The sequence below is a fragment of the Podarcis raffonei genome, chromosome 2 (assembly GCF_027172205.1).
Source record: "Podarcis raffonei isolate rPodRaf1 chromosome 2, rPodRaf1.pri, whole genome shotgun sequence".
NCBI lineage: Eukaryota > Metazoa > Chordata > Lepidosauria > Squamata > Lacertidae > Podarcis > Podarcis raffonei.
This window is the reverse complement of record NC_070603.1, coordinates 86,549,222-86,561,610: the sequence shown is the minus strand read 5'-3', so window position 1 is coordinate 86,561,610 and position 12,389 is coordinate 86,549,222. Positions and strand designations below refer to the sequence as shown.

At 42.1% G+C, this 12,389-nt stretch overlaps 1 protein-coding gene across 4 annotated transcripts in view; it reads right to left on the bottom strand.

Moving 5' to 3' along the window:
* PLXNA1 (plexin A1) overlaps positions 1-12,389 on the bottom strand; it is a 296,620-nt gene that overhangs the window by 81,423 nt on the left and 202,808 nt on the right. The gene's annotated exons all lie outside the window — the stretch shown is intronic.

Here is a 12,389-nt window from a genome sequence, read left to right as displayed (position 1 = left end):
AGTTCACAAACAACTGGACGGCACCATGTTGGCTACCCAATTTTCTTGACTTTGGGGGACAGTCACCCCAATACATATACGACCATCCCCACAAACAAATCCTTTCATCATTTCTAGTGGAAATGGCTGTCAATAAATCACCATTAACTAATGAGAATAAATATCTACACATCTGAGTGAAAATGACTAATGCTGGTTTTTCTCAAGTTAATAGTACTACTTGTTACTTCAGACCTAATAGTTGAACCATTGGTACATATACACTATCAAGCTTCCCTGCTTGGCGGTCCAACCCAAGTGTCAGTCTTCTGCCCTGTTTCTTCTTGAAGAATTTACTAAGCAGATTATCAAAATCAGGATCGAAAGGGAATCAATTGGAAGATATGAATAATCCAAACACTCATAAATTGCATCTGGTGGCAAGTGCCTTAAGGGGGCGGGGTGGGGGTAGAGAGGTATTGTATTCATAGATGAGTGCATCTTTGGAAAGCACCAGGAAGAAGTGCATTTAACCACGCTAGCCTGAGTTTGACGCTCTGTGCCATTCTCCTACAACAAAAGCTCCTGCACTTGTCTTGCTGATTTGCCAGTCGTGATTGCTACAGATCCCTGACCTCAAGACTTGGCCGCACTCCAATTATTTTCATTTAAGCTGCATTTATTTGTTGTTGACAGATACCCAGATGGATCCTGTGCATGCCTTGAAAGCTCAAAAAGGATTTGTTTTTACTTTCCGTAATACATATATTTAGATTACAACACTCCACAATTACGCACCACAGAAATTTACACAGTAACTAATCAACACTCCCACCTGCCCTCTCGCAGCCTTCATTGGAGAATGTGAGAAGCAAATCTATTTTATAATCCTCATTTTACACACGAGGGAGTTGCAATAACAATAACAATATATGCAAAGTGAGTGGTCCAAACACAGGCCTTTGTCACAACGAACACTGAGATGTGCATGGATTTCTGCTCTGTGTGCTCACAACAGGCCATTTTGCCTCAACTGAAAGAATCAGCTGTAAAAGCAGGACAAGCCACCTTCAGTGCAATTATTTTATATAAAATGGGTTTCCAAGAAGCGGCCTGAAGAAGGCTGGGTAATCATATAGTAGTGGCTTGTCTTATTTTCATCTGCTAAAATTAATTAAACGGGGGGGGGCGGATATCTCAAATAACTTTCTTGGCATTGTTTTTCTCTTCATTAAATTGCTGAAATGGCCAGAAGTATGCAATGGTCAGGTAAATTTGGGGCAGGACCAAATTTGGGGCACGTAAAGCATATATGTTACATGCAAATGAGAGAAGATTCAGTCCCTTGGCATCTCTGATTTACTAGCAGATTACGTGGAAGATCGCTGCTTGAGGCTTTGGAGAGCTGCTGCTAGTAAGAGTAGATCAAACTGGACTAAATGGATTAAATGGTCCTATATTAACTGGAGATGCCAGAAACTAAACGTGGGTCCTTCTGTGTACAAAACAGCTTCTCTACCACTGAACTCTGGTCCCTCCGATCTTCATTCAAGATTTTATGGTGGTTTACAAAATTTAAAAGCAAGCTCCAGAAAGCTGGCAACATATTAATATAATACAGTAAGATTAATCAATGGCCATCTTTGGACAATCAGATCCTGGTTTAGCAAGTAAGGATATGCATGAGTTCCATGAACCTGAACGCACCCCTTCTGGACCCTGCATTGGTTGTCCTTTCACCCCTGTGCGGAAACAAGCCAGGAAGCTGCAGCTAACCTTCATTTCCTGTTTCATGCAAGCCAGGAAACTATGGTCAATGGCTTCCAAACAAGCCAGGGTTCACAAGCCAACTTTCAGCAATGGCTTCACAGCCTGGTCTGTTTGGAAACCTTTGTGTAGAAAAGTCTGTCTCCTGCCCCTCTATTTTCTCTGAGTGAAGCTAGCATGTGGTTCTTATCAGTTATTCAGCTCTCTCGGATAAAGGTTAGGGTGTCTGAAAGAAAGATAGGAGATCCCAAGCAACGCTTTATACCTGAGATGGCCCAGCTTTCTCTGCTCCCGCCCTGGGAATGTCTAGCATTCTTCACACCCCGATGCGTGTCAAAACTCTTCTTCCCTGTGAAACATGGCATTGGCTCACACTAGTCAGAAGGCAGGATCCAATACAGGATGAGAGAGTCCATAAAAACTGAGCTGCCTTATGCAGCTCTGTCTCCCCACCCCACCCTTCATCAAGGTCCAAATTTTGTCTTCCATATCTCAACAGTAGAGCATAAAAGTATCTCCACAAGCAGCAATCTACACAGAGGCTATAACATGCCTAAACCATGTAGTCATGCAGACTTCCCATGTGGCTATACACAGTAAGAGGCTGACAAAACATGGGTGGCACTCTGACAATTTCACTTAGCAGCAGAAAGGACTTTATGTGGCATCAAAATTCAATGAACCCAAGGACTCAGGCACATCATAAACATTATTTAATGTCCCTACCAACTTCTTAGCCTATCCTGGCTGTCCTTAATTATGAGTGGGCCAAAGTGGATACTAGCTGCCTGCCTGCTTCCATCCTTTGATATAATTTTGTCTCCGTTCTTGACTGAGAAATCCATCACCTGTTGCAAGTCTACCACAAATGCTCCTTGTTTCCAAAGTCTACACCAAATATTCAAAACAACTGATCTGTCTTTAAAAATCAGAGGAACACACATATGCAGGTGGACAGAAACTTACACAGATGGGCACACAGCATGATAAGCAAGCAAACAGATGGATGCAGAAGGACACCCAGAGACATAGTATAGATATGGAAACACAGGCGAGGAAGGAAAGGAGGAAGAGCATCAGAATCCAGTGCAAAAGATCCACTACAGAGGAACATGACAGGGGGAGGAAAAATAAGATGCTCATGGCATACACATTTTCAGCATCTTCTTTATTATTAGGCAGGCTAGGCCTTGTTTCTTCAATGTGAAAGCTAAGATGCCCAAGATCTACTAGGCATCCCACCCTCCAAATGTCTGTAATATGGAATAAACACCTCATGTTCAAACAGCAAATTCCTTGAAAAATGCTACACTTTTACAGTGTTGTCTCCACAAGGCTCCAAATCAGTCCAGGTTTAAACTCATATGAAGGGATTTGCCTATGTCCCCCCAGGATACTTTATTTGGAGTTTTCCAGATTGTTTTCTGATGAGTTTTCTCTTTACCATGTTCCACCAAAGTATCAAAAACACTTGAAACAAAACACTCAGATGGATGGTTTTGGAAACAGGCTAGAGAAAGTTTCAGTCCACCCCAAAGATAAAAGAAATGAAATGTTTTTACTCATTCCCGATTCTCACACTCTTAAGTAATGCATGCTATTCCTGACTAACAATAGTCCCTTCAATGTATTTTCCTTATTTATTCTAATAGGGGGAACTCTAGCAAGACTAGTTTAGGTTAAACACGCACCCAACTGCACCAAGGAGGGATTTGAAAAAGGTAAGCAATCTCAGCAATTCAATGGATAATTTTATCAACGCTTGCTTAGTGGACCTATTCTGAACTTTTATTTCATTCATTCAGAGAAGTACAAAACTGTAAAAATGCTCTCCCCATCACAGTAAGAATCTTATGTATCTAATATTTTTGTTTATTTTTTGTCAGTCCCATATCCAGAGTGTATGCAATGGCTAAAGAGAAAGGCTCTCAACAAGGAATACGGCCTGTCCACTAATCTCATAGACTCATAAACAAGCATGTTACAGTGGGAACATCCACCTTGAACGTATATACTCACACAATCAGCTTCCAACTTCATTTCCCTAGGCTGTTTTCTGCACGAATAGTACAGTTGCAACTGTGTCCTATTTTTCTATAGTTGATGACCTCAATGCCTTCCCAGCACTATAGGGAGGGCAGTAATGCGCATCATGTCTCGCCGGGGCTCAACTGCAATTCATCATTATTTTATCTGCTAGAATTTAATTGGATCCTATCAAACTCTCCTGATACTCCCTTTTCACTTTAAACACTGCTGCAGGAAAGATAAATGTCGGTGCTGCTTGGAGAGAGAGAGAGGCTCTCCCCTCCACCAACGTTTCTGGATTTGTAAGATCCAGTGCTATTTCCCTCTCTGTGCCTGGCTAATGCTAATACACACACACACACACACACACACACTGTAGGTGTGCAGTGCTCATAAAAGGGCCTTGTGTATATGATTTATGGGGCCCTGTAAATGTACTCAAGGCCCAGTAAAATACCAGTGTGTGTGTGTGTGTGTGTGTGTGTGTGTGTGTGTGTACACGTGCACACACACACACACACACACCAGGGCTTGACATCTGCTTTGATTTTACATCTGCTCTCTCCCTGCCTAGCATTTATGTTTCTCCATCACCGCCTGTAACTCAGCCTCCCTCCCTTATAAATTTGCCTAATTCTAAAACTATACATCTCCCAAGTTCAGCATATTTAGAGCCTCGGGTATTTATGCAGCCATAATGAGATCCCTTAGACTCAGGTCCAAAATGAACAGAAGCAAAGTTTTTAATTGAATATTTATTGGATGTTTAATTTATACTTGTATATTTAATATATATTATTTTATATTCATAGGCCTTTGGGATGTAAAATGCTTGGCTGCTGTGAAGAATGGAAGTTCTAGGATGTGTGTTTTTTTAGCTACGCAGTATATTTTAGTATGTTTTAAAATTACCTTTATTGTGTTTTAATGGTTGTAACCACCCTTGAGAACCTTGCTTGTTTATAGGTTAAAAGGTGCAGTTTGCATTTTTAAATGCATAAATAAAAAATGTATGTCATAATCTCTTGGGTGCCTTGCTCTTATACCTTGTGAAACACTAAAAGGACAAGAGAGCCCAAGCACATCCCTCTGACTCAGCATGCCACCAGTTCCTCCAGCAAAACAAAATAACTTAGGCATATTAAAAGAAGAAGAAAGATCCTACGGGGGCTTTGAGATCCTCTGGGAAGGCTTTTCTATGGGTTCCTCCACCTCCACAGACACATTTGGTGAGGTCACGAGAGGGGGCCTTCTCAGTGGCTACTCCCTGATAGTGACACCAGCCCAGCCTAGCTGTCTCTCCACCTTCCTTTCGCCAGACAGGCAAATATATCTTTTGTCCAGACAGGCCTTTGGCCACAAACAGGTCTTCAGAGAGCAGTGGTGTACATTTTCTTTTTCTCTTTTGTCGTTCTGCTATTTAATAGTTTTTTAGTGTTGCTTTTAATAGAGCTACTTTCAATAGGTATAGGCATAGTCATTTAATTAAATTGTTTTAATACATGCTGTGAACTGCACTGGGTCCTGCTCTGGGATAAAGGAGGGATATAAAATAAAAATAAATAAATACATTTCTGGCAAACAGCAACTTTCCCTCCAAGGCTATACCCACTCAGATCAGTGTAAGTGTTTTATCCCATCCCTGTAATGAAGGTGAGTGGGGGTGGGGGTAACCGGTAGCCTTGCTGTGAGGTAAGAGGGCTGCTGCAGAATGATAATTTGGCCTTGCTGATGTTGTCGTCACCCCACTCCCTGTATTTGCCACAATAGCAGAATTCTTAACCTCTACATCAATGAAACAATCAATCAATCTAGTTTTAGAATGTCACAAAATGGAGCCAGGAGAGTAGGTACCATTTATCATGGAGATGTCTGGGCACTGTTCAACAGATGTTTACAGTAGAAATGAAACTGCAGTTTAAGGGATCTCAGTCACAATGGAAGCACTGGTTGACAAGGGGACGGGGATCACACTCACACAGCAAGGAAATATTGATACCAGAATGCTTGGGGCAGCACCGGAATTCCTCTAAGTGATATTTTCAGGGTTGGGGGCACAGTGTTACAGGAGAACTTCCTGAAGAGTCAACCCAGAAGATGATGCTGGAGGACCTCTGTTCCAGCCAAACGGCCTTTGGCTTACGAGGTTCCATTCTGTCTGCCATGTTGTTGTTGTTGTTTTTAAAAAAACTACACAAAACTTCTGCAAGAGATCACTTGGAAGCCTGAGGTGAGGGGCCACCAATATGCATGTGGCACGCTGCTCTGCGTCTCACTTCCAACTGCTTGTCCCAGTAGGTTGTGAAACTCATCAGCCGCTGCTCAAGAGGTGGCTTGGGGATGAATGAGAAGAACCTTGAAGCTTAATCTAGACAAGATGGAGGTGCTGTGGGTGAGGAAACTGGTAAATCTGGGGGGAGGCTTACAACTAGGACAGGATTGCACTTCCCCTAAAGGACGAAATTCACATCTTGAGGGTCTTCATAGGGTTCTGTCTATGGAAGCACAGCTAGAGGCACTGCTAGGACTGACTTGTTAGCTGAGGATGTTACTCTGGTGATCCACGCACTAGTGACATACAGGTTAAACTGAATACAGCTGGGAAACTTTAACCCACATGTTGATGAGGGTAGGGCAGTTGGAGCATGTAACACTGATTTTGTACTAGTTGAACAGGTTGCCAGTCTGCACTGTGCTGGGTTTGGAGCTTTAAAGCCCTAGAACAGTCATCCTCAGCTTGGTACATGGCAGATGTTGGAGAACTCCAACTAGTCAGCATGGCCAGTGCCCAGGGATGGTGTCTGCTATAGTACAAAACATCTGGAGGGCATCAAGTTTAGAGAAAGATGTCTAAGATGTCTAATAGTCAGTAGACAAATGCTTTTTTTAATAGTCATCTAAGCTAGCTAGTTTTCCCCACATATTGTGGCAGAGAATTCCATCCAAGACTTCTATAACTATATAGTCTTGACTCAAAGGGCTGCAGCACGCACTACATTCGCAAGCATACACAAAGACGCGCCTGATAAAAATCTGTCCCGCTTTTGTTACCATAAAGTAGAAACATAGGGTATGGACAAAAAGCTGTTTTCTAAGTTTCATGTCACCTTGCAAAGTTAACCAACTTTGAAAAGTGTGAAGCAATACAATGAAACCAGATGGAGTGTGGGGGGGGAGCAAGAGAATAGAGAAAAATTTGGAAAAGTGTGAACATGAAGCTTTTAAAACTGCCTGGCTAGTTGCCTTTAAATGTTAAGAACACTTGTGTCCCTTCTAGGTGTGAACAGATTCTTGAATTAGAAAGAGAGTTCTAGAATGGTAACTGAGTGTAAAAATGGAGTTCAGATATTGATGTCATTGAAATCTACAATTTCCAGTACCCAAACTGGAAAGAAAATAAAGATGAAAAAAAGGACTTTGATATGGGGAACATTAATATGTTAAGCAGCTGAAAAAATGTTACAAAAATATATTGGTATTGCATTCTGCATACATAGAGAGATTTTGATAATTTAGAAGCTAAATCTGGGTCCCTGTAAATTAAATAGACACACAAACAAAAACTGAATGTTGCAGGCAGTGCAGCTGTACTGGTAGGATCCTCTGCTGAAAGTTGAGACACATGGGGTATAGTCCCAAATATTATTGAAATTCATGGAACTTGAGTGATTAATAGCATTCTCAAGTCCCTTCCATTTCTGCAGGTCTTGAGGTCAGTTCCCATACTCCACAAACTCTACAGGTTAGCAGAAACATTAGCATTAGGCAACCACCAATCTTTTAGCAATGTGTGTTTTAGACATCAGTGTTATTTAAAACATGCATTTAATCTGATTATATTTTGCCTTGGGAAAACTGCACACAATCACAGGCAGTGTGAATTGCCTTCAGTGCCCTAACTTTTCTTGGATTCTTCCCCCCTTGATTTGGATTCTAATTCCAATGCAGACACCAATTTGCATTGCAAAAGCTGCATTTTTTCTTTAAGACCTCTCTTTGGCTGCTTCCATTGTTAACAATATGGCTCAGAATTGCTTTCTGTCTGTCCACACAGCAAGGACCTCTAGGCCAATTTTTCTATGGAGGCACCTCTATGCTGCTATCATATACATAATAAGGAGACTAGGGGTGACTCCACTGTTTCTTATATAATGGTTCAATAGCTATAATGATGCGCTTTAAGCAAAATCTACAGTAAGCCACTGGATGGAAGTACGGAACTATTCTGGTAATGCTCCAAGGCACTGCTTTCTTTGGCATCTTTTTGTCAATCGAATAGTTATGGCATTGACAGAATTCAAGTTACCTCCTGGCCTTCTAATCCTGATCCAATCTCCCGCTTATAGATGAGAATACACCCTCCCTTCATTCAGGTTTTGTGTTGCTATAGATACAGGATTCCTCTCCCACAGGCTGCATTTCAGATACAACCTTCAAGACCCATTAAGCCAGCGCTTCTGCTGCTGTTCAACCATAGCGTTTATTGTTAAACAGTGTCCTTCAGTACACAGCATCCCAAATCTCCTTAGAGAGAACTAAGCTCAATTGTGTGCTAAAGTGAAATGGGAGGGTTTAAAGAAGAGATTTGGAGAGGGAGACCCTGACCCTGAGTGCTCACGTCCTGGTAAATATAATGAGAAGGAGGATACTCAGTACCAACAGGATTCAGCTTTGGAATCTTAATTTCAAAAGCATGATGGAAATGGGCTAATATAAGGAAGAGATGAAGAAAGACATACAGGTTTACTTGTAATCTTATCTAGCTAAAAGCCAGGATCTTGAATAGTGCAGGGGGGGGATATAGGATTAGCTACAGGTTAGAGTATTTTCTTTCTTTCTCTCTCTCTCTGTTTTCAAAATATTAAAAGTGTTCTTTAAAAAATTCTAATAAAAGAGGGAAAGAAGGTGGCAGCAGAGTAAGAGAGAGAGAGAGAGAAGAGAGAGAAAGGAGGCAACAGTACAAAGCTGCAAAGTGGACAAGATAGACTACAGTAGGTATCAGTGGAGAATAAATTCTCAAGTGATAAATTTCCATCCACTATATGTGCATAAAGCCCAATCCCTGTAAGGAATATATCACATTATCATTATCATTCTAATACTAGCAAGTTGAGCAAAGTCAAGAAGGCTGACGACTGTGGGGCAGCAGGACATGCTGAATTTTGCAACTTTCAAATTCCCAAAATGAGGGGTGCTGAAAAGTTGTAATGTGACTTGTGAATTCAATATAAAATGGTACCTTTTAACTGTGTACTTGTTTTTTCTGACCAAAGAAACCCCAAGAAATTTAATACTGCCACACCTAGGAGTCAAATAAAACAGCCGCATGATGCAGTGGTACGACTTCCCCCCTTCCTCTGTAATGCTTGCATTTTTTAATTGTCTCCACTGTTTTAATCAGGTTGTTAAGATATACTGTTTTGTTACTGTAATTGTTTTTACTGGTTGTTAACCATCCCAATAGTATATTAACTAAAGGACAGCATGAATGCAGGTGTGCGCACATGCACACAAAATAAAATAAATATTTGTGAGACAATTCCAAGACTCATGCTTGAGTTTCCAGTGGTGAAGTGCAGCTGATGTGAAACAAGATATACTAGCAGCTGTCTCCTACTCTTGAAATAGGCCAGAAATCCCCTTCCTTCCCATTTGCTTTCTCCTGAAGCAGATGAAAATGGCTCCTCTGAAGCATTTACACTGCCTGGGAGCAGATTCTCCCACCCCCTAATCAAGACCATTTCAAGTACTGCAAGCTAGATGCGATTAGGCTGCGTATATGTTTCAGTAACAGCACTCAGATGGCCAAGAAGGTATTTTGTGTAACTGGTCTCCTGCTGTGCAAATGGCTGCTCAGTTGACCTCTGAAGAATCCTCTCCAAGCTGGCAATTGGGAGTGGCAAAAGCTGTGTTGCAAAGAAGGATGATCAACCAGCCTCTACAGACTCATTGTCATTGGGCAAGGGGCAGTCTGCCCTTACAAGCAAAGGTGAGGGAGGACTGTTCTCTCTCTTGCATCCTCCATTTCATCCATCATGGATGTTTCCTTCATTCTGATTCCAGCAATTTAAGACAGGGCTATTAGCGTACCCCAGCTTAGTCCTGTGGTTTTTAAACTTTCTTTTGCCTTAGCTTAAGCTTTCCAAAGACAGACTGTGTGAGTTTCCTCAGGCCTAGTTCATATGTTGCCTATATAAGTGCAGAAAGAAGAATCAAGAGTGATGCATGATCATTTGGGGGATCTAAGAGTGCAATTCAACAGGTGCAAGGGTGGCAGGGAGGAGAGAACAATATTTTGGGGCACTAGTACTTCTTCCCTGGTTTCTACTGATGTGTGAATGCTCCTTCATTTGGGGGTATAACTTCCAATCCAAAGCTATTGACTCCAAAACTTACTAGCCGATTAAAGCAAAGCATTGCATTGGCTTCCTATTTGCTTCCATGACCAACTCAAGGTGCTGGTGCTGACTTCCAAAGCTATAAACAATTTGGGACCCAAATACCTGAAGCAGCATGTCTACCCATCCTAGCATCCTTGTACATGAAGATCTTCAAACAAGACCCCCTTCTACAAGTAATCATTAGTTGGTTGAGTACATTGTGTAGGTTTCAAGGGACAGTGTTGGTGCTCTCTGCAAGGAAGCTCTACTGGTGCTGATGCTACAACCTTTGCATTGTCAGGTTAAAACATTTTTATTTACTCAGGCATTTAAAAAAATATTGTATGGCACCCTGGAATTCACTAGATGACAGGCTAGATATTTTTTTTAAAAAAAAATTATCCTCCTTTCTGTAAAGTATAACTTCAGTGTTCCCCCTTTTTTGTTCTGTGTTTTCTTTCCCAGCCGAAATATTATTTGTTCATTCCCTGCCCCCCCTACTTCTAGTTTAGCATTCATTCATTTCACCATTTGATTTTTCTTGTCCTTCTGTTTCCTACTGCTTTGCCTGAGCTTCCTGGATACATAATTACATTTTTAAAAAGCCAGACAACATTTTGGATTCTACCGTCTACTGAACCATTGAGTCTCCACTGTTCCAAATTGCACTGTTTCCCCATCAGAGGCAACATCAGATAATGTGGAACTAAATATGAACTAGTATTTCTAAAGAATCCTCCTGCTAGAGTTCTCCTCTCCCCCACCCAAAACTTGCAAAGGGTTGTTGCCAGAGCATAAGAGGGAAATGGTGCTCTCCAAGATCTCTCAACCTTGGTTTACGCCAAGAGAATCCTTGGCACGAATGGGAGGGAGGAAAGGCCCTTTTCAAGCAAACATTAGCTCTTCCATAACTCTGCAATGTCATTCATGTTGCTTAAGGGCAGAAGTTTATGGAATGCTGCTCACACCAGGCTGCAAATGAGCTTTCACAGTGCAAGTGATAGAAAAGAAATGTTTAAAAGGATTAAACTGGAAGCTGGAGGAGGAGGGGCTACTCTTATGCAAATGAGTGGAGGTTGGAAGACAGCCCAGCGGGTCAGCCAAGGAACGGCATGCCTCTGCAGATGAAAGAACTATTAAGACTTTAGACCCGCTAGTCTTTAATGTTAAGAGTGCCGTGCAAATAATTCATCCATTAATGTAAGGCATGTGGAACTTCTTAAGGTTTATCAGGTAAGATCACTGATCTGGGTTGACTGCAATGAGAAACAAACTCTCCCCTCTCAACACAGTGGCTATGATAAAGTGGAAGAGGTTATCAGTGGGGAAGTACATCTGGCAGGAGCAGCCAGGTAGTGCCATGGAGCCAACCTCCTGACACCAGGATTGCAGTTTACGTGACGGTGCAGCACCAGAGTGGTGGCAAGGTTAGAGGGAGCCACTGGAGCCAATACTGCACATTCACCGGTGCTACCACACATCCACCCCAGCTCCACACTGTCCCGGTGAGGTGCAGAGACACCAATCTGGGAAAGGAAACTTTGCAGCAATGCCTCATTCCACCAGCCACTCCTGACCTTTGGAAAGGCTATGGTTGCAAGGCAGAATTACATAGCCAGAGCTCTGTAAGTAGTAGACAGAAACATTTTAAAACAGATTCTGATTGTCAAGCTACTATAGATTGACTAGCTGCGGAAACAGATCCACTATTGTTACGGAGAATCCAGGCTAGGGATTGCACCAGCTCGTGAGGGGATGGGTGGCATCGACTGAATTAAGCAAAACAGAATGAGCAGAGGAGCAGAAATTGGGGGTGGGGTGGGGGGGAGAGAGAAATACAATCTGGGAAAGTGTTTGAGGATGTGGGAAGGTGTACAATGCCAGATATAAATCAGAATTGACTAAATTCTGTTTGCAAAGTTGGATCAGCCCAAGTGTGGGAGAGTAGAGAGAAGGATGGGAGTTCCTCTGGGACACAAGCAAAGCTGGCTCAGGCCTAGGCAGCTTGCTCTGGCTTTCATAAGCAAATTTCTTTGGAAATGCTCATAAAACATAGCAGAGTCCCCTTGGGTAGCTTTGGCAGAGCAGCGGAGGAAGGAGGGGATGTTGATCCTGCACAGAACAATTTCACACAGCTGAAGAGAAAGAGAAACAGGAAAAAAGGAAAGCGGATAAACACAACGGCAGAAAGAGGATCAGGACTGCTTCCAAGGCCACAGGAGCGCCATGAAAACA